General features: G+C 41.2%; 1 protein-coding gene across 4 annotated transcripts in view; it reads right to left on the reverse strand.

The window, feature by feature from the left end:
- GLI3 (GLI family zinc finger 3) overlaps positions 1–27,956 on the reverse strand; it is a 217,507-nt gene that overhangs the window by 152,512 nt on the left and 37,039 nt on the right. Inside the window, exon 1 of one of the 4 annotated variants that reach the window (XM_021269134.4) lies at positions 584–851. The exons of the other annotated variants lie outside the window; for them this stretch is intronic. The gene's annotated coding sequence lies outside the window, so the exon portion shown is untranslated. Of the gene's footprint in view, positions 1–583; positions 852–27,956 lie in introns of those variants that run through there. 4 annotated transcript variants of the gene reach the window in all.

The raw sequence follows: 27,956 nt of genomic DNA on the forward strand, positions 1-27,956 counted from the left end.
TGCAAGAGAAAGCCAGGACACAGTTTCTATGACTTCCAAAACTGAGCCTGATCCTGCACTCCTCTGGATCAGTGGCAGAGCTCCCGCTGACCCAAATGGGCCTTTACACAGCTAACGCTGCTCCACCACTGCCTTAGCGGTGCATTTCTACCACCTGAACCACGGCTCGCAGAGTTTTCCAGCCGTGCACGTAACTCTTCCCCAGGACTGCTGGGGAAGTTGCTAACTGTACAAAGCATCTTAGAATTCAGTTATAGAATTCAGATATAACTGGGAGTCTGTTTCTCCAAACCCTAGCATCAAATCTAGAGACAGATGGCAAAAGTCTCATTCAAAATGAGAAATCCTACTTCAGGAACACAGGGCTACCTATACACACAAAGGCACAGGGCGCTGTGGAAACCTCTTTGTCAGTCCCAGGATTCTTCCCCTCAAAACGCAGACGAGGAAGGCAGAAGGCAGGGCTGGGCTGCCTTGCCCCTGACCCAACATCTTGCCGAGCAAGGCAACAATATTTTGCAGGGCATGGGGAAAAAAATAAATAAGTAAAAAAAGAGCAACATCTGGGAATGTGTTTACTGACCTGATACTCAAGCCATCCCACTAACTTCAGTGACCTTGGATCAAGCTGCTGAAGCTGTCTGCTGAGCCAGATTCCCGCAGTATCCTGTTGGCCAAGCTTGCCTAGAGTCGCTCAGGTGAGCGGCCAGCCAGTCCGTACACACAGCCTGAGCCTCTGCAGCATGGAGCCCCAGCCTGCTGGGCTGCAAGCCTCGGTGGAGCTAACGGAGGCACCAATCCTCAGCAACTTGCAGGGTCAGGCCCCCAAAGAAATGGGAGCCTCCTTTCTCAACAAGCTGTCTCCCAGCCTATTTCCACCCAGGCTTTAAAATAACAAAAACAAACAATTTAAACCAAAACAGCTGAAAGCCATTTTCTCCCTTCCCAAATTCAGTGCTACGTGTTTCTCCCATTACAGACAGTGGATTATTGCAGTGATACTTAACACCGCTCGCGAGCGCAGCCCCCGATGCTCTGGTTTAGGTGTTAGTGACGACATCGGCTGCTGCGGAAGAAACACTAAACCCTGCACCCAGGTATCGAGCAGGTGGTGAGCTTTTAAGTTTACCTTCGTGGGGCCTACAAGGCCAAATCCTACTTGCTTTACTCACACCATAAGCCCAGGGATTCGGTGAAACTATTCGTGCAAGTAGAGCAAGAGGGACTCAGGTCCGGCATCAGCACTGCGCAGGCTATTGGGCAAGTGGGAAATGTCTTGGAGATGTTTGTTAACACGGTAAAAAGAATAGAATGCAGGAATAGAAGACATTTGAAGGGAGAATTAACTGGCAAAATTAACACTTAGATATATCATTTCTCATTGTAAATTCACAGGACCAGAAAGTAGGCAAAAACATTTCCCCTCCTTGGTGGAGTACATTTAATGTTTTGATTTTGCTACTTAAGGACTGAGAAACTCACACTAGGGAAAAAAAAAAAAAAAAAAAAAAAGGACCTCTTGCAAAAACAACCTGACTTTTTCATTTCCCCTTTTGTAAAGTGTTCCACCGTACAAAATTCAGCAAAGCCTACAAGTTGCTGTGTAACAGCCCCAAACTCTTTGCTCCAAGTCTGATGATGGGGGCTGAAACCAAACTTAGCACTTTCAGAATGTCTCTGGGACTAGTGCTCCGCTCTGACATCTAGCCTCTTCAAAGAACCGGGGTCTCAGATAGAGAGAAAAACGACTGCAGACATCAGGATCTGACTATTGGCAACCATTTCTCATCGGGGAAAAGCTCCTCAGCCTCTTGCAAGACACTCCAAAGCATCCTGATTTGAAAACGTTATGAAGTTCCTTCCATTAGCCCGTTATTAGGCTGTTAGTCACTGCTTACTTTGAGCGGGCTAATTAGTTACATCAAAGGCGCTACAATAAATTCCCAGGAGGGTTTTAGGGGGGAAAAATGTATTTCTCAACCATCTAATAGTGCGTTTATGCCTATCTGAGGGTAACCGCCTCGTTTCACTCGTAGACACTGGGGGACATATTCTGTGGTGCTGTCACTTTCTACCAAGCCAGCAGCAACACCGGGCCTTAAAGCTGTTTTACAAAGCCGTTTGTAGCCTGACGTAAATTAGATTAGCCATGCTTAGAAGCCAGGAAAAAAAAAAGCAAAATAGTGACAGAGGAGTTATAACCCCCCCTTGGTACACCATCTCCATTTCTAACACCTACAGGCCATACACCTCAGCAGCAACAGAATATAAAAGTTACTGTAATTAGCGTTTTGCATACAAAGTTAGTATTTCTTTCCTTTTTTTTTTCCCTCATATGGGTTCAAACTGCTAAATGCAATCACTATCCAGTCACTAAGCAGTTTGTAACAACCCAGAGCCATGACAACACTTCAGTTTAGATGGCAGATATCACCTATTTCCTTGCGAAATTTATTTATTTATTGCTGCATCCTTTTGCACAGTTGCAGTAAGAGTCAGTGTTTCCACAATATCCCTGTACTTCTGGCCTCTGAAGCATACCAGCTGTTTAAAAATATGTTAGAGGTTACTCTGCCCTGATTTGCAGTAGCTGCAATCACAGCTGAGAACAATGACTTCATCAAGGTCTCAGATTAAAATGATATATACATTTTTTTGTGTGCAAAGGTATACAGATATCTATAGATATATATACAGGTATACACACGTATGTATGTACACGTGCACACACAAATTCAGCCACACCCTACATTTCACAAAATCCAGCTGATTCTAGAAGAAGCTCTGGATGATACATGGATGTTGTTGCACAAGCACACACACAGGCATGGTGACTACCGGAACACAGAAATGAGCTTTTCACAACCCTCATCAGAAGTTTAAACTGTTCAGGAGGGGAAGAATGCTGAACAACAAATGCAAGAATTATAGCTAAGGATGCAAAAAAAAAACAAAGAAAAAAACTCCTCAGAAAACACTGAAGTCCTGCAAACCAAAGGATTTGAATATGCTTTGAATGTTCTTCTAGTCATTAGTCCATTAGTTAAAAACTGCAGAGCTACTAATCCACAGAAATTGTCGTATACTCCTTTTATCTACACTGTTTCTCCCCAAGAATCTGGTATCCTTGAGAAAACCACAAACCTGAAACCATCTCTTTACCTAGCAGATAGGTGCAGTAAGTATAAAAGTTCACAGACTGCCTTCCTTGCCTATACCATGGAGGTACCTCCCTCCTTTCAATAAAAGCCTCTCCTTACACCTTAAAAAGTGATGCACCTTCCCAGAGGCCAAACTCTTTCTCTTCACACCATTCTTCTGTTTTCTCCATCGTGCAGGATGCACAAGTTGTGGCAGAGATGCATGCTGCCATACTACCTCACAGAGTTACAGTCTTCAAATCCCAGTTACCAAGTATACTACCACCAGCTGAAAAGAAAAAGATGGAGCCCCAAGGACTGGTGCATGTTGACTAGGCAAAAAAGGATAGAGATCGCTTTGTAGGTAAAAAATTATGCTAATCGTTAATGTTTTCTGTTGAGTTCCAGAGATGAACAGAACATTTTTTGAGATTTCACTTTTCTGACTACATCTGCCTCGATCTTTCTAACCTTAATGTTCTGTAACAGATTTTAAGACATTGGGATATTTCTGCAAGCTTTTAACAATCTAATTGCATTTATTTAAATGCTTGTAGTTATTTAAATGCTTGTAACTATCTTAAGCAATATTCTGTTTTTCCATTTATCATCATGCAATGGACACCTGAAATCAGGCAGTTAAGTCATAATAATAGTCATACCTTCAAAACGTTTCCAAACATTTTTTAGTAAAACGTCACCCTCTCTTCCTATTACACTAGCCATGGCAGGTTAAGATTTCTTAACTTGTTAATTATGTGCATGGATGAAGGCACCAAAACAATCTGGCAAAAGGGGATTTCATTGTTTCCTTATTATTGTTGGCCACTTGGATTTTCAGGCAACACTCATTTCATACAAAAATAAACAAACTACGTTTCATTCCCTCCTCCCCGCCCCCCACCAAAATAAACACAGTTTTTATGGGTTAAAGGCTGGAGAAGAAGGGAACCACCTGAAAACTTAATTCACTTTGACTATTTTGAGTCACCATCCCCGGAGGTCTTCAATAAACATGCACATGTAGAACCTAGTAGCATGGTTTAGTGGTGGACTTCAGTACTAGATTAAAGGTTGGCATAGATGATCTTAGAGGTCTTTTCCAACCTGAGTGATTCTATGATTTACAAACAAGCAAAAAAGACCTCAACTGTCTCCTGCCCAGGGTATCATCACCTCTGTGTACTGAGAAAGAATGTGGAATTGTAGCCAGGAAGGATTCATTCCAGTTGAGAAAGTATTCTAACAAGAAAAATGGATTTTATTGAAAAGAGCCTATTAAAAAAAAAAAAAAAAAAAAAAAGTGGGAGGGAAGAAAAAAAGAGGGGAAAGGATTAAAAAAAAAAAAAAAAGACTGCCTCAAATTTACCACTAAGAATTTTAACTATTTCTAAAAGGGCCACAGACTTTTTCTAAGTACAGGAGAATCAGCACTAGCAGTCATGACTGAACCTTCAGTTCTTACGCAAGTAAAATTTTCATGGGAGAATTCACATTGGAGTCTGGGTTTGAAGATCCCTCTGTTCTTCAGATCTCTCCCTGGTCTTCCATAAGTCACTTCATTTCTCACAACTTTGCTTTCTTCACTCACAAAATTGATAAAATGCTGATGGACCATAATTTCATAAGAGAAATAGTATTCCTACAGAGCAAATAGTCACGAGAAACATGGAAAGATACAAAGTCCATTTGGTATATATATACAAAAAGATCCAGTTAGATCTGAAGACGAAATATACTGAAGAGTCAGCACAAAGCTGCCTTACATCATACCATATATTAAATGTTCCGATTCTTCAAAACATAGCATGACTCCCACTTCTGTTACGTAAAATGGGTGTCCACAATTTACACAACTTGTCCACAAATACAGAACTGTTGACTAATAAGTATTTACCACATCCCTCTACAGAAAGAAGAAAAAAATATGAGAAAAAAAAAAAAAAACAAAAAACAGGAAAACAATAAAAAGTCAATCTTTCAAACGTTCTTTGCCCTGACTCTGACTTTGGATTTACACTATCCAACTCTCCTGCCTGTTGTACCATTAGCAGAGAAATTTTGCCAGTGTCCCCCTCTACGCATCTAAGCTACCTTAAGTTCTGAATGATGGCTTAAGCTTCCTGAAAAACTGAGTAATAAAAATGGACTTGATCTACCAGTGTTCTCCAGCCTGCTAAATATTCAAAGATTGTTTTTTTTTTCTTTCAAAGTAGTAGTTCTCTTTCTTCTCCAGTACAGGACATAAGGTCCATCTTGCCAATAAGGTTTTTTTTGCCCCCTTTACAGAGCAACTAGTGTCTTTTGGAACTATGATACAGATATATTTCATATCAAACTGCCAAACCTTTAAGATTAATTATAATATTTTCATTTTAATCTCATTGTTTGGGCCTGTTTTACTACAAGCCTTGTGAAAGCAAAAATAGCAAAAGATAATCCATAACCTAAACACCTAATGTTACTTCTGCTGTTACTCATGGCATCATCAGCCATGCCACAGCCATTTTTTGTTTTAAGGCAGAAAAATTTGCAGATGATATCCTACAAAATGCAATTAGTCTTTTTAGATGTACCAGAATTGTAACATCAAAACGGGCTAGATGTAAAGAACAAATTCCCATTAGAAAATACAATTTTTTCATGGCAAAAAGATTGACAGTCCACAGTCTTCTCCTAGCAGAATACATATCTGGCTTGCTTGTTGCACCTCCCTTCTTAAGACTAAAAAAACCTTTTCCAGAGCAGTAAGGTTACCACTGTCAGCTTCACTGAACTGCATACTTCCCTTTCTTTCGGGTCTTATCTTCAAAAATCACGGAAACAAAGATGTAAACTTGGACATTAAAGGGTGTTAACATCAAAGTACATGCACTACTTTTGATATTAACCAAAGCCTTGAACCAGCAATCTAACAGACACAAATCAGCGGTGTCTATATAATTTCAGAAACTGTTGAACTGAGCTCTCTGCTGTGGCCTGCATTTGCTCACTGGCTTTTCAAAGCATAGTATCAGTATGTTTTTACAACTAGCTGCCGATCAAGCAAGCAGCAGGAATGCAATTCATCTCCCCAAACACATGAAGCCTTCCATTTGTTTCTTTTTATCTAATACATTTTGAAATTTTAAACTCTCCATCCAGGGCAATTTCCTCTCATTGGGGCAAACACTTGTTTGTATCCCATACAAACAAGGGCTACAAAAACTATAACCCTTTGGTTTACATAAAAAAATTACCGTATACCATCTCAGACACCTTATGTAGAGATGTTCAGCCTTTACTCAGAGTTGTCCCATCATGAACCCACATGACATAAACTGTGGTTCACAAGGATAACTACAGAATCCATTGGGCACAGGAAAATTAAGAGTCCTGTGAGAAAGCACCGTGCATAAAGCCCAGGGAAGCTTTCAGGTTGTTTCCACTCCGAGACTCAATCCTGATCACTGAGAGACTTGCTGATGTTAGTGAAGCTTATGAGCCAATGGGGCCTATTTTCAAGTTACAATTCTGTGTCAAAACAAGATGAAACTTGCCGTTTTGCTGGGAAATTCTGGGAAATTAAGTTTTGAAAGACTGTCTCGGAGACAAAGCTTGTTGAAGCCTCAAATTAAAGTGGAAACAAAATATACAAATGCCTGAAGAAGTTATGTAAACAGATGCCACTAACATACATGTATACTTCATCCTGTTACATCTGACTCCGCATTCACAACACCATGTCAGTACCCAGTTCTCTTCTCAGCACTCAATTGCAAATGCCCTCATTGAAAGATTTTTTTAACCATGTTAAAATATAACCATCTCCTCCAATATGTAACCATCTCCTTCTACACCACTACCTTCTTTACCCTAACCTCCTGAGGAAATAAAGCTAAATAAAACCATTTTTGACTGTGAGTCAGGAGTTTCTGTACTAAATAATTACAAAAAAAAAAAAAAAAAAAAAAAGACAACAGACAGGTGGAGGAAATGCTGTTACCAGCCCCTCCAACACCATCTTCACAGAGAGATTTATGTTTATCATACAAGAAAGCATCCAAGGAGCAAGGTGCAATAAACGTCCCATCAGAAGAAAAATCTGTGATCAGAACCAGCGCCTTACTAGACATCAGAGAATCAAGACAGAAAGCCATGCCCTGGAGGAAATCCCCAAGTAAGCCCATTCCCACTCCAAGCTGCTTTTGTGCTGCTAAGGGATGTGACTCAGAAAATTTCCAGAATAAATCTTCCAACTTACAGCACCCCGATGTGCTAAAATTCACATGCAGTGCTGCGCACTAAGGCACTATCTGAATGATTAAGAGGTCTACACTGTTTGCAAGTAAATGAGGATTCTTCTGAGGACCAGGCAGTTGTCTTCCAAGTTTCAGTCAGTCACTGAGAAGGAATACACAGGAATGCTTTCATACACCCAACTTACCACCCGCTCACAAATACGTAGGCAGGAAAATGGTGATTGACTATACCTTGTTTTTGCTAGACTGGCCATAAAACCTGTCACAAACTGGAAATTAGAAAAACTATACATGTACAGTCTTCATAAAGTCTAACAATTAAAAACGTGACCCAGGAGTGAACAGAGCCATCTTCATAGAAGAGGAGTGCAGTTGTAGAAACGTTAGACTTTGACAGCAGAAGTTGGGTTTACAGGCAAAAAGGGCCTTTTCCTCAACTCCTCCAGAAGACAAAACCACTATTCACTTCAATGGAAGTTACAAGCAGGAAACAACGGCAGGAGTGGGCCCAAAGGAAACAGGGAACAAATTGCACCTTAAACCAATAAAATGCCTATGCCCAGCAAGTTGTCTCATTACTGAGGTAAGTAATTACAATTTTAATGGAATGTGAGGGGATTTCTAAATCATTAGGCAATGTACACAGAATGTCAACAGCATGGCAGAACGGTGGGATACCAGCACTTGGAGGGACAGAGAAAATCAGCCAGAACTGCTTAATCACCAAAGACTCAGTCCTGGAACCACTCATCTGAGGAGTACTACCCAGGAAGATCTATCACATGAGTGCAACTATCTACATTTAAGGGCAGTAAGCCCTTAATTTATCCTCCCTTTTCCCAAATTGGAATGTTTTACTTGTAATGACTTGAGAGTAAGTATGTATTTTTGCCACAACTGTTTGTAAAACAGAATTATGACAGTGTTTGCCAAGCTTTGCATATACATGCACACATATTGCTATTAGAACACTAATGTAACAGGAAGGATCATCATTTGAACCCAGCATCTAGCCCTTAAGACATGGCAAAATTAAGGTGGCTTGTGGACCGTCATGTTCATAATTAACATCTATTTCAAGATGCATACAAAGTTACATATTGTTTTTATTCTACAGAAGCCCTGCTTCATGGGGTGGACAGCACATGTTTAGTTCTCTTCTCAGAGTTCAACCTGTGGCCCCTCTGCTTCATTTACTGCACTTCATTGCAATCCAGATCTCCAGATAAAATTACTCATTTCTTTCCGGGCTTTTAGTGCTCATCACAATACTATTGGCATGCTTCATGAGCATTAACAGAATGTATTTTACCATGGTCCTGTGAGGTAGAGAGATGGTATCATTCATCACATACACAAACTACCCACTTAATGTCCCTAATTGCAGGTACTCAGTTTAAGAACCTGAGAACCGTTTTCAGAGCATTTACCATGACTTTGTGATATAAATAATAATATTTTAATGTCTTGTATGTGGCTTCATATAGTGTAAACAAAAAAAAAAAAAAAAAAAAAAAAAAAAACAAAAGAAAGCTGAATGGAATGCAGAATGTGGCAGCCATAAGAAATGGGTGCTTCCAATTCAACCCACTGACCCCTTTGAAGCAATCAGACAAAATGCCCTGTAGCAGTAGTAAGTTATACCCTAGGACATCTAGGGCAGGAGAACATGAATATTTCACCACAGGTTCACAGACATTTGCTGATAACTGCAAATTTTGCATACTGAATTCCACCTTAGCCTTTGAAGAAGGTTGCTGTAGTGAGAACAAACTTTCTTCTTCTTCCACTGAAGTGTACTTCTGCTGCTCCATCTTTCATCTTGTTCTTTCTAAAATGCTGCATTGTTCCTACTAATATCTCCTCATCCCAGTCCTTTTTGCTGCACCCACACTCCTTTCCAAAAACCTCTTATCTCAGACTCGTTATATCTGACAATAGATGTTAGCCGCAGTCTCAGCTATCCATCCTGTCTCCATCCTGTTCCTTGCGAGGTGGAACTGCTAGCGTTCTTGCTCAGCTGTTCCCAACTTCTCTCTCAATGTCTTTTCCTTAACCTTCAGTCACATACACCAGCCAGCATACCCTGTTCCTGATGATTTCCCATGTCTACCTCCAAGTTCCCACCTAATCCCAGCATACTGAGCTGGGCTCCTTTCCCCTGCCTTTCTTTCCCCCCCCCCCCCCCCCAGATATTTTCTCTGTCATCCCCTTTTCCCCTCTGATGGTTCTCCCACTCTACAACCTGTATTTAATCAAACACATTTTCCCCCATTGTTCTTGGCATCAAACTCTGAGCTAGCACAGGAATACAGACAGAGGTGGGGGTGTCTTTCATAGGGCATTAGGAACAGTGGGAATCCTGGCTACCTGTTTCCAGTGGGTTCTTCAGTTTCCTTTCATTTGCTTTACATTGTTAACGTTGCCTTTACTGCAGCAAAAACTTGTAGTCTTAAGGATTTCCTTCTTAAGGAAGCATTAGCTGACTGGGGACTTTGTAGTACTGCTAGTGATCACCTGGAGAAGAAAAAGCACATGCTCCCTATCTTGACAAGAACACTTTCATTTTTTTTAATCCAGGATCAGCGAAGATTGATGAACTGTACAGTACAATTAATTGTCACTGTTCCCAGATAAGTTATTAAAGCTGTGGAATAATTAAATCACATCCCGTCTTTCTTCTTACATGGTCTGGACAATTTCCATGTCAAAGAAACACAGGTAGAAATGAGAAGTGGGAGAAAAACTTTAGATTTATTTACTTGCAGAATTTGACTTCAGATGGCTTTGAAACAGCTCACTGCTGGAGGACAGAATTGTGAAAGAACTGCCGTGAATGAGTACATGTGGGTGTTTGTAAAGAAGGCAAAGGATAACCTTAGTGATTCATGAAAACTTCCCAGGCATTTGAGTGTAGCTGGTATATGTTTATTTTTTAACCAATTTGAATTTTAACTTGCATTGCCAAAGTGTTTCATTTCAAAGTTGGGGGAAGTTGTATTTACCATCGAGAGATAATAAGTTTTAAAAAACTGCTAGCGTCCCTTAACAGCTAACAAATCTGGAGAGAAAATCAAGCACAGAGCAAAATTGGGACGAGGGAGTTGTTAACAAAAAAAATACTTCTCCCTTCAGCTCTACAAAGAGATCACAGAACAGTTCTTTACTCAAACCAGATTTTAGATGCTTCCTTCCGTGCGCAGTACATATGGCTTGCATCTATTTTTTCTTTAAAATGGAGTTACATTTCTTCCTGTTAGTAAACATATCAAGGATTCTATGAGAACTAACAACAACAAAACTTTTCCTGCTTTTAATGTAGATTGAACATGTGTATTTCAAATAGGAAATCATTTCTCTAACCATATGCATGAACGGAATGGCTTCTTATGAGCTAAAAAAGCAGGTAAAAAAGCCTTACATAAAATTGTGAGAATTTGTTCATTTTTATGAAACCATTTGAGGAACTCTGTGTCTAGCACAAAAGTACTTTACAAAGACTATGAATTTAACTTGAGAAGAATACCTGTGTTACCTTTTCCCCTCCAAGCTCCTTACTTTCCCACCTTTCTCCTTATTCCACTTTTTCTCTTTTATTCACCACCCCTTTTTTTCTCGCCTTTTTTTCCTCATCAAAAAGTCACTGTTGAGTAAAATATGAAAAGCTAGCATGAGAGCAAATAATTCCTTCCCACTGCCCTATCACCCCTTCTTCTTCCATCCTGAAGGCCAGAAAGTAATTCAGAAATAAAAGTTTGTAGTGATTTTAAGCTATGCTAACAAGCCTAATATCACAGGTTTTCATGCTTCCAAAATAACAACATTGTCCATCCGCTCCCCCAGCTGGCTCTAAAGGGTTTCATTTCCTTCACAACCTCCTCAGCTTGGTTTCAAATACAATAGTAAATCTGACCATGCATATCAGCAGCTATGCAAAAGTCCAGATTGCTGCTACTAATGCTATTTGTCCGTTTTGCACACCGATGCTAAAAACATCAGAAATCTGCATCAAAAAAATGTGCAAAAGCTACTCCAGAAACTAAAGCATGCGAGTATTAAAGATAAACACAGCTAGCGGAAATCCGATAGTGAATGAGAGCTAACAGAGATCTAGAGAGATAGCAGGATCTGGGGACAGCTTATGCAAATATAGGCACAAGAATGCTACCCACTATATGAAAACCCCAAGATGGGGGTGGGGTGACACAGCAAAATGGAAATCCTAGCTGATCCCATGGGCTACCAAGCTGCGCATGTGGAACTGGCCTTTAAGGGCAGCACAAACCTGAGATAAAACACAAAAAGGGTGCTGGGGAAGACAAATCTGTACCTGGGCTGGTGCTGGAAATGCTCTACAAATAAACTCTAAAAGCTATGCATGCTAGAGAAAAATACGCCATGGTGATGGCATCCAACATCATGTTGGTGACAACTGTGTACAAACAGAGCAATGAGTTTGGGAACAGTCAAAACAACAACTACAAGCCAGTAATTTTGAACAAAAAGGTCTAACGTATCCACCCAACTCTGACAGGCTAGTTATTTGATACTAATTGGGCTCTGCTAACAGCATGGCAAGAGAGGCTGTGGTGTAAGACTATGGACCGCAGCAATTTATCTAATCTTAACACAGACCTTTGTTATCACAGCTTGGCATCAATACTGTACTGCCCTCTGAAAGCCTCCCACTCTGGTATTTCCACAGTTGCTACTACACCGATCACAATGACTTTTGCCAAAGCATCAAATTTTCCCAGCAAAAGGCACACACTAAATAATGACAAGCCTAAAGCTCTCATTAACAACCTTTTCACCCATCCATCCATCCATCCACCCACCCATCCAAGAAAGCAGCACAAAGCACACGGTCCCAGCCTTTGCCCACATTTCCTCTTCCCATGGCCAAGCTGCCCAGACGTCACTGCACACAGAAACACCACAACAGCAGCTTTTCTTCATGGGTACCATACATCTCTTGGCAGGCTACAAACCAAACTATGTTTCTTCCATCTCAGAAGAGATACAAATAAACAAGGTCAGTCTTACCAGGCTTGCACACAACTGCACACCACAGACGTCATCACTGACTTGACTCTCAGCCTTTTAAATCAGAGGTCTTGTCCATATAATATTTCTTTCAAAATAGATGACCACAAGTACATCTGTGATGGTAAGAAAAGCAGCTGAGTTGTGTCCACACAGCAAGCCATTTGGAAGAGCCCTTACTGGCCAAACCACTTGTGTTTTTCTTGAGCTCAGTTCTGGAAATATCTGAACAGCTACTGCTGTACTGTCCCTCATGATATCCTTGTCTCTATATTGGAGGGATATGGATTTGATGGATGGAACACGGTGAGTAAGGAATTGTCCAGATGGACACACTCAGAGAGCTGCCGTCAATGGCTCGGTGTCCAAGTGGAGATCAGTGTGGAACCTCATGAGGTTCAGCAAGGCCAAGTGCAAGGTCCTGTACCTGGGCTGGGACAACCCCAATCATGAATACAGGCTGGGCCTAGAATGGGATGAGAGCAACTCTGAAGAGAAAGATTTGGGAATAGTGGCTGATCAGAAACTCAGCGTAAACCAGCAATAAGCACTTGCAGCCCAGAAAGCCAACCTGAGGGAGGTGATTCTCCTCCTCTGCTCTGCCTTTGCAAAACGCCACCTGCAGCACTGTGTTCAGCTCCCAGCACAAGAAGAACACAGTCCTGTTAGACTGAAGCCAGAGAGCCACAAGGACGGTCAGAGGGCTGGAGCATCTCTCCTGTGAGGACAGGCTGAAGGAGTTGGGGTTGTTCAGGCTGGAGAAGAGAAGGCTCCGGGGAGGCCTTGGAGTGGCCTGACAGTACCTAAAGGGGGCCTACAGGAAAGCTGGGGAGGGACTCTGTCAGGGAGTGTAGTGATAGGACAAGGGGGAATGACTTTAAACTAAAAACGGGTAGGTTCAGATAAGATATAATGAAGAAATTGTTTACTCAGAGCGTGGTGAGGCACTGGCACAGGTTGCCCAGAGAAGCTGTGGGTGCCCCATCCCTGGAGGTGCTCAAGGCCAGGCTGGATGGGGCTTTGGACAACCTGGTCTGGTGGGAGGTGTCCCAGGGGGGTGGAAATGGGTGATCTTTTTGTCCCATCCAGTCCAAACCATTCTATGATTCTATGAATAAAGACACTACCATCCAGTAACAGAAAACAGATCTGTGCAGTTCCTAGGCTGCTGGCCTTGATTAGCTCTCAGGATCCAAACCACATCATTGCTTGTAAGCTCTTCTTAGAAGTTGTAACTCAGATGGCAAGAGAGGAGGGAGGCAGGGTTCAACAGAGGACTTCTGTAAAGCCCCTGACAGCCATCCCTCATTAGCAGATGAACACTTCTTAGAATCAGAGAGACAAAATTTGAGGAAGAGAAAGTTTGGTGCCACAGTATCCATAAGGACATCACTTTGAAGTGCTACTTCTTTGAAGTATGAGTAGTAACTGCAAAAATGTGAAGTTCTTGTGAATGAAATTGAGCAACAAGGAGAAAAAAATAAAATCAAAATACTCCTAGCATTCCTGAAGCATGCCAATAAGCAAGAAACTACAGCTAGGCTAGAATACATATAATACTCCCCCTCATGATACTGCAACTTGGACTAGCATAGGAACAGAACTTAGAAAGGAAGAGTTTTAACTGGTACTACTCCATCAATTCCCTCTTTTTTCTTCCTGTTGTTTCTGCTTCATGTCCTTTCCCTTCCCAGCATAGAAAGAGGAAAAAAAATAAATTGGAGAATATTATTTTAGTGTCATGACTGTCATGTCAGCTGCTTGTGGATAGAGAAAGTACACGTAGTAATAAAGCTCACTTTAACAGTGAGGGATAAAGATCCATCCTTTCTATAGGAAAATATCAGTGCTGAGGATCCCTCATGAACAGCACCATATTTTCTGCAAGACCTCATGGTTTCCCCAGTAAGACAGGGACAATCTGCTCCAGAGCATATTTCTGTAGGACACTAGCAGCATCATACAGTCCCCAGAGTTCAGATTTTAGAGTGGTCCACACGAACATGGAGAGGTTACACTATTAGTGGCAGAACTGAAACTGGACCCTAGCAGTTGTAGCTGGTCAGAATCCCACTCAAAACACTCAATCTTTGAAGCTCCAGTTGCCTTTGCAGTCAAAAATTCTTCTTTGTTGTGGCAGTAAAAATGGTATTAAACTAGGCCCATACTTTATGGCAAGCTAAAAAGCAAAAAGAAACATTGCTCCAAATGCAATGCTTTAAGACCAGCATTTACTCTGAATGACCTTGTGTGTTTGATTCTGACACATCCTCATTTGATACACTGGGTCAACATTAGTTCAGAACAGTCTACATGTAAAGTCAACTGCTCTTGCCTCAATTTATATCAAGTCAGATGGAGTTGTTGCATCCAAAATCCAAATGTTTCACTTTATACCTTTCCTGTACAAATTGTCAAAGGCTTTGCACTGTTAAGCATCTGGAAAAGTTGATTATGCACCATTAAATCTCTCCTTGCACAGGAGCATACGAGGGTTCAGGGCAGCCATTAACATATGCCAAAGTAAAACAGCATCATCCAGTTAGATCTCCATTTGAAAGAACATCTTAAACATTGAAAAAAAAACAAAACAAAACACCTATCTTTATCTGTTCAATATTACACCTCTTCATTTAACATCTGCGTTGTTAATTCTTTCAGTTACAGAACTCTCCCACCTCCTTGGGTGAAAACAAAACGTGCACCCTCTAAAAGTAGGTATTTTCAGCCAGTCTTGTGCCTGACACTGTAAGCACCATCCAGGCAACAGCCAAAGGATATATATCTGATTTAGACATGCCAAAGAGCTGCCTCAGAGCATTAAAAAACACAGAAGTATTCACATCCCCAGAAATCATTCATTTCAAAGGGAAATAACAGCAGGGAACATCCAACTTTTTACGAGGTTGGTCAGAACATAATCATTACGTCAACTTACAATCTAACATGCTAAATGTTTACACAAGATGTCATGACAGGAACTGCAAAAATTACCTGCCCAGAAGAAAATAATTATACGTATCTTGTAGCTTTTCCTAATGCATTCGAGCAGCCTCAAGCAAGCAGGAGCTGTCATTATGTGGCCAGTCAGCAAAGCAGCAGTGAGGGTACAGCTGGTCAGCTGTTTTTCCTGGAAATAATCTGGTATGGACTAACAAAATATTTACAGACCTGTCCATTTAAATACAGCTAACCCATTTAAATACAGCTTACATTCAAGTTGCCACACACAGAGGTACTGTATTCTCCTTAGGAGTTTTGTAAAGGACAGTGTACAATCCCACATCTTTTATACACTTCAGGATGGAGAAATCACTATCATCCATATCATAATGTTGAGTACAGATAGACAACACATGAGATCCAAACTATACATGCAGTTCTGTCTACAAAAGTTTATGAAATATTATGAAATAGTTACAGGATTTCAAGGAATTCCACTGAACTTCCACCAACGTCTTCAGCTCCCCTGCCTCCCAAAGGCATGCTACTGTGTACAAATAGCCAAATACCAAATACTCATCTAGCATTATGCATGCCATTACTCCCCTTTTTGCCCTGAAACCTGAAGATTGTTCTCCTTACACATACTTCAGTCCAGGCTACGGAGGGTAGCTGTGGGAAGAACCTGAAGTTTAAAACTAAAGGGAAATAGTTTCCCTTTCAGCAAGCTGAAACAGGAAGAACTTTGCTGTCTCTAAAAGTACTCCGAACACCACAGTATGATCTCTCCAAAAATATTCCAGTTTCAGTCAGGAGAAACTGTCTCTGTGTTTTGTACATTAGAGTAAGGACTGGCCTTTTACTGCAGAGTTGGTCCATCATTTGTAGAAGCAGGAGAACACGGACACCATCTCTGACCTCCTCCTGAAGCTTTATACCACAGAAAATAAATCATTTAGACTCACATACATTTTAGTTAACGACACTGTATTATTTATCATCACACTGAAGGAATCTGGTGGTAGCAGTTTATGAATCATGACATGTTTGTTCTCTATCACTCCTGTTTATAAACCACACAGCCCCCATCCTTGCTACCAGCTCTGCACAGAAGGCACACAGCAGCTACATCCCTGTTCAGTAGCACACATTTCTGCCCACCGCCTTGGGCTTTCACTTCGATACGACGCTTGTCCTTGCTGTACCAGTAGACAATGTTGGCTTGCAGTAAGATAAACTCTTCTATCGGTCACATTCCTATCTTGGATTGTTTCCTGGGATGTAGCATTTTCCCTGTTGACTTAGCCTGTACCGGTACCCAGGATGGTGGCAAAGGGAGAGAGAAAAGCTACTCCACACCTGGACGTGGTCTTGGTGGAAATATTTGTGTTATTTCGGGATATTTCTGTTAGCTTTTCCCAACTTACAAGGAGAACACTTCTGGGAAAGGAATTCAAGATTTCCCTGTCAGCTTCCTCTGAAAAACAGCAACCAATTAGCACATCAAAATAAATGGCAATGAGAACGGGACATCAGGCAGACTATCGGTAAGGGAAATGACAATGACAAAACAATCTTTCCTTGTACCTTTAAATATACTCTGCACATATGCCAGACTTTGAAGCATCTTTGCCACGGGTCAGATTGTGGACATTTCAATGTCATGATCACAGGACCTCGGAACTGCTGACCAGTTTCTATGGGAGTAATCAAAGTCTCACAAGCCTTAGCAAAACTTCTTTTAAGAAATTCACTTATCTTAATATCAGCACTTGGAATTGAAGTAAATGTATATAAAAAGAGAAACAGTTTTATTTGGACAAACACTACCAATATATGAATACAAGATACCAATGCATCCAGTTTACTTACTGCAAATGTAGCAACAATAAAATCTATATCACATTCATTTCTAAACTTAATTTGAATCTGCACAATGCCTACAGCTTGTAAACATCACTGTCATGTGCCTGTGAAGAACTGCAGTGCCAGTATCTGCAACCATTTATGCGATGTGATTCACAGATTTTTCTGTGTTTTGTGTACACTGGCATATCTTGAGGGCATGCTCAGTCTAGTATGGTGTCTGTTTTTCATTAAATAGGAAGACTTTTTTAAAAAGTAAATATAGCTTTTCATCAGAGCCCTGAGGCATCCATTCATCACCTTATCTTGTCCCAAGCAATTTTTTGAACAGAGACATATAATAAAGGAGTTCTCATTCTGCCAGTTGCATAAAGGATTTGGGAATGGTGAATGAACAGGAGGAAGGTCTGATGTAGGTTCTTTACCTTTTTTTTTTTTTTTTTTAAAAAGAAAAAAAGTACTAGTAATGTCCTCCATTTCATTCCCTCCATCCTGCAGTGACTTGGGGTCACTTTGTGAATTTAGTGCTCATTGTCCTTGGAAACTAAAACATACTTATATAGGGCACAGAAAAAGGGAATCCTTGATAGATCTCTAACTCACGTGAAGAAAACTGGAATTCCCATTTCTGTAAATAAAACAGAGCTGGAGAATAGCTCTAGAAAGCTCCAGGAATATGACTCCTTCGCCTCATTTACTACAGAAGGTAGTAAATTCTGCTCCAATTATATCAAGCAGTGAATAAAACATCAGAGACAGGTACTGCTGAAACCAAGTAAGGTTAGGCTGCCAAAGCAGCAAATGAAGATAAGCAGCCAGGTTGAGATACAAGGAAAATCGTGCAGGACAGCTCCACAAGCAAAAATTGGGACGGTTGTAGCAGAGAGAGTAAAGCTTCAGAAGCAGAGGGCAGAATTTTAAATGGGGTGAACTGAAAAAAATGAAAAGGGAAATGAGAGAGAATGGAAAAATTGCAAGGAGCATGTGAGGGGAAAAAAATGAGAGCAAACAAGAGGTGAAAACAACAGGAAACTGGCAAAGAGATGCTTCAAAATGCTTCTGATCTCCTGACCAGATGATGGACAAAATGAAACTGGAGAAAACTTAGAAGGGAAGGGAAGAAAAGAGGAGGTAAAAGTAGGGGAAAAAAATAGAGAAGGCCAGTCTTGCCACATCAACACAAACAAATGGCTAGTGAGAAGACCCAGACATACCAGACCTAAAACACAGGGTAAAAAAGAAATTTAATGAACCTGTGGAAACCTAAAGAACTATACTAAAGAATGGAAACAGCAGCCCACTTTCTTCAGCACCCAGCCCATCTTGTGCCCCTGTCAGTCATGGTTCTGAACTCTGGCAAATTCAGCAAGCCATGCTGTTTTTCCTTTTCCTCATACTCAGGCAGCCTTATCTCTCCCCCCTGCAGCACATCCTTCTGCACTAGTTAAATCTCCTGCAATTCTCTGCTGGGCAACTCCGCTGGGAACTCTGCCACCAAAAAGCCGACACCAGTTGATTTATGCTGTTTTTGTAAATGCTGCTGTACATCCATGTTTACCACTACACACTACACCAATCATCACTTGTAGACTTAGGATAATGAGAACCCTGGTGACTCTCAAAATACTTGCAAACTGAGGTTTCCTGTCGTGAGAGTCATCGGCTGGGGCCTGCCCGAACAGCCTCGTAAAAAAATCCGGGGGAGAGGTTATTTTTGTTTCAGGTTTGTTTGGCTTCCTTAAGAAAGAAAGAAGAAGAAAAAAAAAAAAAAAAAAAAAAAAGAAAAGAACTTCTACAGGCCACTTCTTATGCATGAGGTTGCTTCAGCAGAATGTTTGCATTTCAACTCAAGCTGTGATCTCATCATCGCTTCCAACTTAAAACACTCAGGCAGATTATTTTTGTAACTCTTGCCATCCTAACCAAAACACGTGACATCACTCTCTCTATAGGTGTAAAAACGCTCTCTTTTCCACACACCATATTAAATTACTTCATTAATCAGAATGAAGCCCAGCGAGGTAGAGAAGCAGCAAGAATGGGGCTAGAAGCCGGGGCTCAGTATGCTTAAGGATATGGTGGTTGGTTTGTCATAAGTTGTCTCCTGTTTCATCCTTACCTCCTCCTTCAGATATAGGTGTCTTCTGAATGTGTACACATGGCTGGGGATTTTCTGGTTCTTTCTAACCTCATTTCTGTTACTCTACTTTTATATTTCACTTGTGAGTCACCACAGATATCCTCTTTTTCAAGAAAATGCTCACATGTTCATCTTTTTTTTTTTTCTTTTTTTTGTAAGCTCCTGTCTGTCTTTCCCCACCCATTTGCTCTTTTTCTACTAGGCATCTCATCTATCACTTATTTGTAGCTCTTTCAGCTCTTTGTACCTTCTACCCATTGCCAGTTTCAAAACAGTTCCTCCTCACTTTTTTCAATCCAGCTGTCATTTCCCATACCCTATATTCCCAAGTTTCCTTGTTTCCTTACCAGCCTTACTCCACCACTTAGTCCATTTCCCAAAATCCTGCAGCCCAGTCCTCACAGCCCAGGATGGAGCCATGCCTCTGGCAGGGGCTGTGAAGGGCAGGCAGCACCAAACGAGGTGGTGGATGTGGCCTCAGCCCCACAACCTGCCTCAGAGGCAGTGCACCACACCGTGCACCTCAAGGCAGGGGACGCTGAGAGCCTGAGGAGCACCCCCCTCGTGTAGGCACCCTTGTCTGATAGCTGGCTCCTGAGGAAAAGCAAAATGCTCAGGGAAGCAGGACATGGACATCAATGGGCCACAGGCACATCGAGGTACCCCCTTAAACACATATGTTAAGGGAGCCCCACGTATGTCAAACTCTTCTTTCAAGCATGTAGGAAGCATAGAAGCTGTTGGATACATAATCCTCCCTTTACGGACAAAAATAACATACCCAGGAAGAATAAAGTCCAGCCTGATAGCAAGTTGATCAGACTCAGATTGCAAATGGTTTGGTCCCCAGTTCTTGCTCCCTGCAGAACAAGGCTGCCTCATTTAAACCATAAAAGACAGCTTAATATTTAACAGCAATTTTTTAAAAAGATCTGGCTAGTGTAAGAGTTCCTTTTATTGCTCAGAAGCAATTAGGGAACAGCATTTACAGGCTCTGTAATGCTCTGCTCAGTGACTGAAAGGCCGGGTGGAGCTGATTACAGCCAGAGCAAATCACGACGGCTTTTAAAAAATTTAAGGATCCCACCTTGTGCTCAAATAATCTCAGGGAGGTTCCCAGAAAGCATTTCCAAAGGGTGCACCGTGCAAAGTGCTATGAGCTAAACATGGAAAACTTCTTCACAATCTCCCTGAAAACCAATGCACACCAAGAGGAGTCATCCAGTGAAGCAACACACACACAGCACTGATCCAGGAGTCTCAGGGAGCATCATTCTGGAAAAGGAGTTTCCTCCTCTCCTTGTCTGGCTCAAGATCAATGCATGTTGTTATGTCCTTGCCACTGACTGGTGACTGCAGCGCTTCTTAGCATGAAGTTTCATGAACAAAAATTACTTTCTTTATAGCAAAAGCCTTCCTCGGGCATGCTATTCCATTATTTAGATGCTAACCCAATCTGAAGTAGCCTGGTAATGCCAGGAATTCACTGTTAGCATCTAGCATGACCTTTACTGTATCCTAACAGGATGGTTCTTACTGCACCTTTATGTAACAGCACTGCCTGCTTTATTTCAGCTCTCACAGGTTACTGCCCGCTACTTTGGTTTTAGGTCTGAACACCAACTCCTTGGTACAAAACTAAGAAAATATCATTAAAAATACTTTGTCACTGACAAATGGAGCTGTAGCTGCACTGTAATATATCAAGTGGAAGAAATTCAGTCCATACCTCCCAGTAAAATTCTCAGTGAAATGGAGTGAGAGACACCTCCTCCTCACACAACTGTTGAATGTCGATTCTTGCAAAATCTCGGGACTCACCAAGATAAAATAAAATCTGAAATCCATACAGAAATGGACTGTTCATTCTGTTCAGCCTGTTCGTTCTTTATGAAAGTGATTCTTTTGGGAGGGTGAGTAGTCCAAAAACTGTTTTTCCTCGCGCTGTAGTGACTCCTGAAGAATTGGAAGAGCGACTGGCAAAGACATCAGGAAAAAAATATTTAAGCTAGCCCCCTGCTAAATACAGAACTGGAACACCTGACATTATTTTAGTCTGAACTTGCCTATGTAATATAGCATTGCCATGAGACTGACAGAACGTGGCACCATTTTCCAAAATGGAATACTTGAAACTTCACCATCCCCCCAGAGGAGGTGAGGTATCTGTGTTCTGGAGTGTGTTACATGCAATAAGGTATAATGACACAATCTGTCTTTAGATTTTGAACATTCAGCTTGGTTTGTATTTGCACAGTACCATCCAGCTATAACGAATAGTTTGGGGCAGTTGAGAAGAGAGCGTTATGCTCAGGATAAAAGCCTAACAGATGAAGTTTGGGAAGGAGTCAAAGTATTTACCAAAGTCCCTGTGGTTTTGTTTTTTTTTTCTTTCTGTATGTATGCTAAAAAGGAGGAAACAATGAACACATGAGTATTTCCAGTACAGTGGTCACTGCTGAGCTGGAAAGAAGGATCATCAGGCTGCATGCACTGATGCAGCTCTGTTCATGCTCTCACTGATTTCTGTGGAAGCAGAGTTTAGACAAAGCAGAGCATAATCCCATGCTAAATGCCTGCCAATGCAAGAATGCTGAACAGTCTTCCTGGCTTCTCTCACCCCCTCAGTCCAAATTTGTGCTTTGGACTCCTCTGAAAACGGACCCTATGCCTTAATCCCACGTTGCCACTCCATGACAGATCAACTCCTGACCGCTTTCAAGTTCTTTCTTCATGTTTCTTTACAAAAATGAAACTGGTCCACTAGAGACACAGCTGAAGTAAAGCCTTACAGTCAAGGACAATCATACATGGACTGTGAAGTCTAATGCTTTGTGGAAAGCTCTGTTTAACTCAATCTAGCATTACAATCATTATATTATCCTTATGGCTTCTACCAAGTATACAAAATCAAAGTAATCAAGAAAATAATCGAGAAAAATCAATAAATCAACAAGAAGGATCTGACAAAAAGTAAAAATCAAACAAAATCTGACTTCTGTGAAACAATTATTAATCTTGGACCAAACTCTGACCCATTACACCAGAGGAAATCAACTTAAGCTCACTATGATGTGATGTTAATAGAATAAAATTTACTTTCTATAATCATTGTTTTGTATTCTGAAATACAGGGCTAATGAGGAAAAGGGAATAATCGACAATTACTCACCCAACTACAAGATCCTACACTTCTCTAGCAGCAGTCTGCCAGAAACGTAAGCAACTTAGGTTATTAGTAATGGAAAGAACAGGTCAGCTCTCCAAATAATAACTAGAATAATTCCTCACAACTCTGATGGGAATAAAAAAAAAAAAAAAAGCAGGAAGGAGGAGAGGGAATGGGGGAAGGGGAATAGCATGTGTGTATATAGGGAATGTGGGTTCAATATACAACGGCACTAAATATTTTATCTTCCAACCAAGTTGCTACAAAAGAGTCCTGATTAACATTTCATTGCAAAAGATGCACCACTATACTAAAGGCCTTAAAAATCTACATTTAAATGGAATACAAAAAAAAAGTGTTATACAAAAGCATCCTCTAGGCATTCCCTTTTAAAGGCAGCAGGTTAAAGGTTTGATTTATATAGACTTTAAAGAGGTTATACATTGCCTTTGTCACATCACAGTTTAACCATGTAGTTTCACCTCAGCTTCACATTTATGAACTGGATGAAGACAATGCCATTTCTGAAGTGCAAATCCAGATATTTTTTTTGTCTGTTAAAAATTTTCTTTGGTACATATAAATGCTAACATCTAGCCTTTGAGGTGTTCCTCATTCTTTTTTTTAGAAACCTATTTCCCTGAAAAACTAACATATGCTCCAAGTTTTAATTTTATTTTACAGTAAACAGCACATGAAAGCACTTGCTGGAATATTTATTAGATTCATCTGTTACCCTTTTGTTACATGATCTACAAAGTAGAAAAAATATACTCACATTTATGCAAAAAAGCGTGGTTGGTGTGCCATGACCAAAGTACGGACTGGTTGATCTTTACTAGATCCTTTGCTTAACTGTATTTCAATGTGTTAAGTGTTTGCACAAGCCGTGTTGTTTGAATTATCTAAGTTTTTTGTTATGCATCACCTGTAGACTAATAATTCTCACTCCATGCAAAATCCAACTAAATTAAATGCAAGCTAAGGAGAAAATCCAAACTTTCTAATCAGTTGTTTCATAGCTGGAGTGCAGAAGGGGTTTGCATGGCAGCCAGTTTCTGTGGAGCACCAAGGCATTCAGAATGGAGGCCCATGTGCTCATTATTCAGAGGAGCACCTCTCCTATGAAGAAAGGCTAAGAAAGTCGGGGTTGTAGAGTGGAGTTGAGGAGAGAAGACAAGTGGTAACAGTTTAAAACTCAAAAAAAATCATGTAGGTTTAGGTCAGATATAAGAAAGAAATCCTTCACAATGAAGGTGGTGAGGCACTGGCACAGGTTGCCCAGAGAAGCTGTGGATGCCCCATCCCTGGAGGTGTTTAAAGCCAGGCTGGATGGGGCCTTTGGCAGCCTGGTCTGGTGGGAGGTGTCCCTGCCCATGGCAGGGGGTTGGAATTGAATAATCTTTAGGGAACCTTCCAAGCCAAGCCATTCTGTGCTTCTATGATCTAATACCAAGTGTTCATACATGAAACTGGTGAGAGACGTTGAACAAAGACACCAGGCACAAAGACAAAGGCACAGGAGAGCAGGAACGCTTAATAAATGAGAACATACAGTGCAACCTATTTAAGCTAGTCTAAATGTTGAATGACTTCTAATTGCTTATATTCAGCAGTCACTAAAAGACATGCTTCTCCCCGCTGATTTCTTCAGTGGAAAAGAGGAAAATGCAAAACTCGGGTAGCATCGTTTCTGTGGGTCTATTGCTCCTGTTCTCCTGTGGGTTCAGTCAAGACCCATTAGAAAGACACTCACCTTAGTACACTGCAGAATCAGGCTATAAACTCCACAGAAGTCTCCAGCTTCCAAAGAGTTCATGCTTCACCTGGCTTTATAGGCTGAGGGAGAAGATGTGGGCAGCCTCACACTCCAGCCTCTTTCCCAGAAGGCTTTTAAGCTTCCCACTAACTGCAGTCAGAGGTTAAATACTGCATAACCACCAGCTTCCCTCCCACAGCCTTGTGAAGTGGTGGCCACATTCTGTGGGAAGCAAGCAAGGAAGAAAAGATGCATTTATGCACAAACACACTGTAGGTGTGCCCAGGGCTAACGTGCTACTGCAACACACATTTGCACCCACAGATTGCCTCCTTCCACCATTAGAGATCTTATCCGCACCAACACTGCACTGTTGGGTTCCCCTGGGAAGGGAACAGTGATCTGACACAAAAGTGCATTTTTAGAGATTTCTTCAGAGTAAACAGGTTGCCAGGGAGTTGTGGATGCCCCATCCCTGGAGGTGCTCAAAGCCAGGCTGGATGGGGCTTTCGGCAACCTGGTCTGGTGGGAGGTGTCCCTGCCCATGGCAGGGGTTGGAATTGGATGGCCTTTAAGGTCCCTTCCAACCCAAAACATTCTATGATATATGATATGATTCAACATTCAGACAAGCCCATGTTGCAACCTTTTGTCTAATACATCCTACCTCCTATCAGACCTTTATTATCTTCAGCTAAGCCCACCGCTTTTCTGCTGGGAGGGAACCCCAACTACACCAAGAGTAGTCTACGTGTAAAGGCTGCTAAGACAGCTTCAAAGTCTTTGACTGAACTCTCTCCCCTGTTGTCCTCCTCCTACAAAATATAAATAATAAAAAAATATAATATTTCTAACCAAAATTTCAGTGATGCCAATTGACATATGCCTTCGTTGATGCTATTGAAGACTGTAAAGGAGAAGCACTTACAAGCTGCTTGTGAAGCCTGAGAGAGCCACTGCCTAAAATACTGTAAATAGATGATCTGGAAAGTCATATAGAGTTGCTGAAGAACACCTTTTTTGTTTCCAGCTACTTACCATAAGCTCCTAATCACAACACTTCTAAAACTCCAGGAATCTGCTCTGTAGGATGCTTGGTGACACAGCAAATAACTCTTTCATTGAGGCAGCAGTAGCACAGACACAACTTTGACATTTACTCCCTGAAAAGTAAATATTGACTTAACAGCAACTCCCAGGGCATATGCAAAAACCATATGAACTAACACTTCTGAATGCATGGGTCTGCACTGGCAGAATGACACCTGCCACTTTATTCTAACTCAACACTGTAAATCAAGAAAGACAAATCTCTTTTTACATCTGCAATGAAAAGAAGTAAGAAGATTTTCCTCAAAGTTTCACCAAGCTAGAAATCTATTCTTAAATGGACATTTTACATAACAACGTCCCAGTCCTACCTACATGCATACACGCAAATGATTCCAGAATACCTGTCAGCATCCAAAGAGGACTATACACTATGTGGATTTGGGATTTTTAGGTTAGGTCATTATCTTCAAGCAAGCACTGTTTGAAGTTAATTTTAGAGTAAAAGGCTGGATTGGGGACAGTTCAGAATATGCAACACAATGAAATGTTCTCCACCCAGCTTAGTGGGTTTCAGGCAAAGAACAAAAGGGACTTCTCAGGGAAGAATAGACGCTACCAGTTGGAGAGACAGCAAGGAATTAAGAACCATAGCAACTTCTGTACAGCCATACTAGCTGATTCATGTCACCTCAACTCAGTGACCGCTGTCATCATCCAACCTGCTTCTCAGCCTCCTCTTCACACTACCTTCAACAGAGTCTGCTCTACTCTTTGCTCTGCATGAGAGGACCTTCATCTTAAATGCCTCTACAGATCACAAATACCCTAAAAGATTATGTTTTACTCTGAAACATGGCATAAAATGCATTGTCCTCATCACTCCAAGCCTCAGAGGAGTCCTCAGAGCATTCCAACCCTCAACGAGCACTGTAAAGTGCAAGTAACCAGCATCATCACGCAGTACCCAGTTGCAAGGGTTTATTGCCAAGCCAACAGCAATTTTTGACCCAAAATTAGGCCAGCAGATAAGGAAGCTAGATTGCTACTTACTGGTACAGACTTAAGAAAACATGGCTTCGTGGTTCTCCTGGTGGAGAACCCAAGCAGAAGGATGTAGCGGTAAGTTGGAGCAGATGCAGGTATATCCCACATGTGCTCATCTGCAGGGTCCAGTGAGGAATTTGCATGTGCATTCATACTGTAAATGGTCAGCCTCCACAAACAGATGTATCCCCGTGCCAGTATCATTGACAAGGACAAAAAAAGAATCTGCTTAAAGATTTCAAAGCCGTCTCCTTTACCACACCGGTGAATTTACAATACTAATATCTGAAGCGTGAAACTCTCAGGCATTTTCGTCTGACATGAACAGCTACCCAACCGAGGGAAGAACCAGACCTCAAATCCAATCTTAAATGTAGCACAGCTGAGGGCTGCACATACATCTGCAGAGATAAAATACCAGCATATAAACAAGCTGTGATGCCTTGTTTCTTGAAACACGATAAAAAAGCAGTCTAATAAAGGAGTCGTTTACACATCCTTAATTATACCAGCTTCACAATAAGTTGCTTTAATTATCATTTAGGCAACTCCAAAAACATGGCAATTTCAGAATAATTTATAACTCGACCATAACTACTTATCACGAGTAATATACATCACGTGTTATTTTCAGATGACAGCAAAGCAAAGAGGGGTAGCACCCTGATTTGGCCAAAGTCCCTAATGACGGTCTTTTGTTACCCCAAAATGGAGAGAGTGGGACAACCATCATCATCACTCCCACCACTCATCTACTTCTGGCATCCCAGAGCTAAAGGGAAACTAGGGATACTCATCCTGATGTGACATGTAACAAAACAGGATTCCCCAGAGCATACAGGCAAGCTTATATAAGCAGTAGTAAAACTGGGCAGCTTTCCAACGTATTTATCCAACTGCCTGCAGTCTCCCATTTCAAGGTAGCTGAAATGCTAAGCGCTGAATAAAGTCATTTGATCCACATCATACGCATTTTAATAAAGAATGGGAAAGAACAGACACCTATAAGTGCTTGCTAATTTTTTATTTCCTGAGCATAACACTCCTAAACCCTGAAATGTAAAATATCCTCCTCCTTTCCCCTGCTTACATGGTCCCCTTTTCATCGTATGTCACTGCCAGGCATCTGTAGCACTGAAACAAAAACAAGTGTTTATGAATAGAAGCCTTCTGAGAATATGAAAACACTCTTGTACAAGATACTTTTTTAAGTAAAAAGGTAAAAAGAAAAAAAAAGTTTAAAGAAAGCACTGTAAAGTGTAATCTCTTTTTTCCTTTCCACCTCCTTCTAGCTTCTCCTTTCCTTCCACTCCTTGAAATAAACTGGTATCATTGGGCTCACATGGTAGCAGTCTCACAAGCCAATTCCCAACTCTTCACTAACCTCTTTACAGGAAGTTTGGACTGCTTGCACCTACCTAGAAGGGAATAGATGAAGGAGCAATGTTACCATTCTGCCTGCAACATCTGCACATTTTTATTTCTGTGCCTCGCTTTTTCAGCTCGGAAATTGTCTCCGCCTGATCTCCAGAGCTGGGGAAAGAGAACTGTACAA

This window comes from Anas platyrhynchos, chromosome 2 (assembly GCF_047663525.1).
Source record: "Anas platyrhynchos isolate ZD024472 breed Pekin duck chromosome 2, IASCAAS_PekinDuck_T2T, whole genome shotgun sequence".
Classification (NCBI taxonomy): Eukaryota; Metazoa; Chordata; class Aves; order Anseriformes; family Anatidae; genus Anas; species Anas platyrhynchos.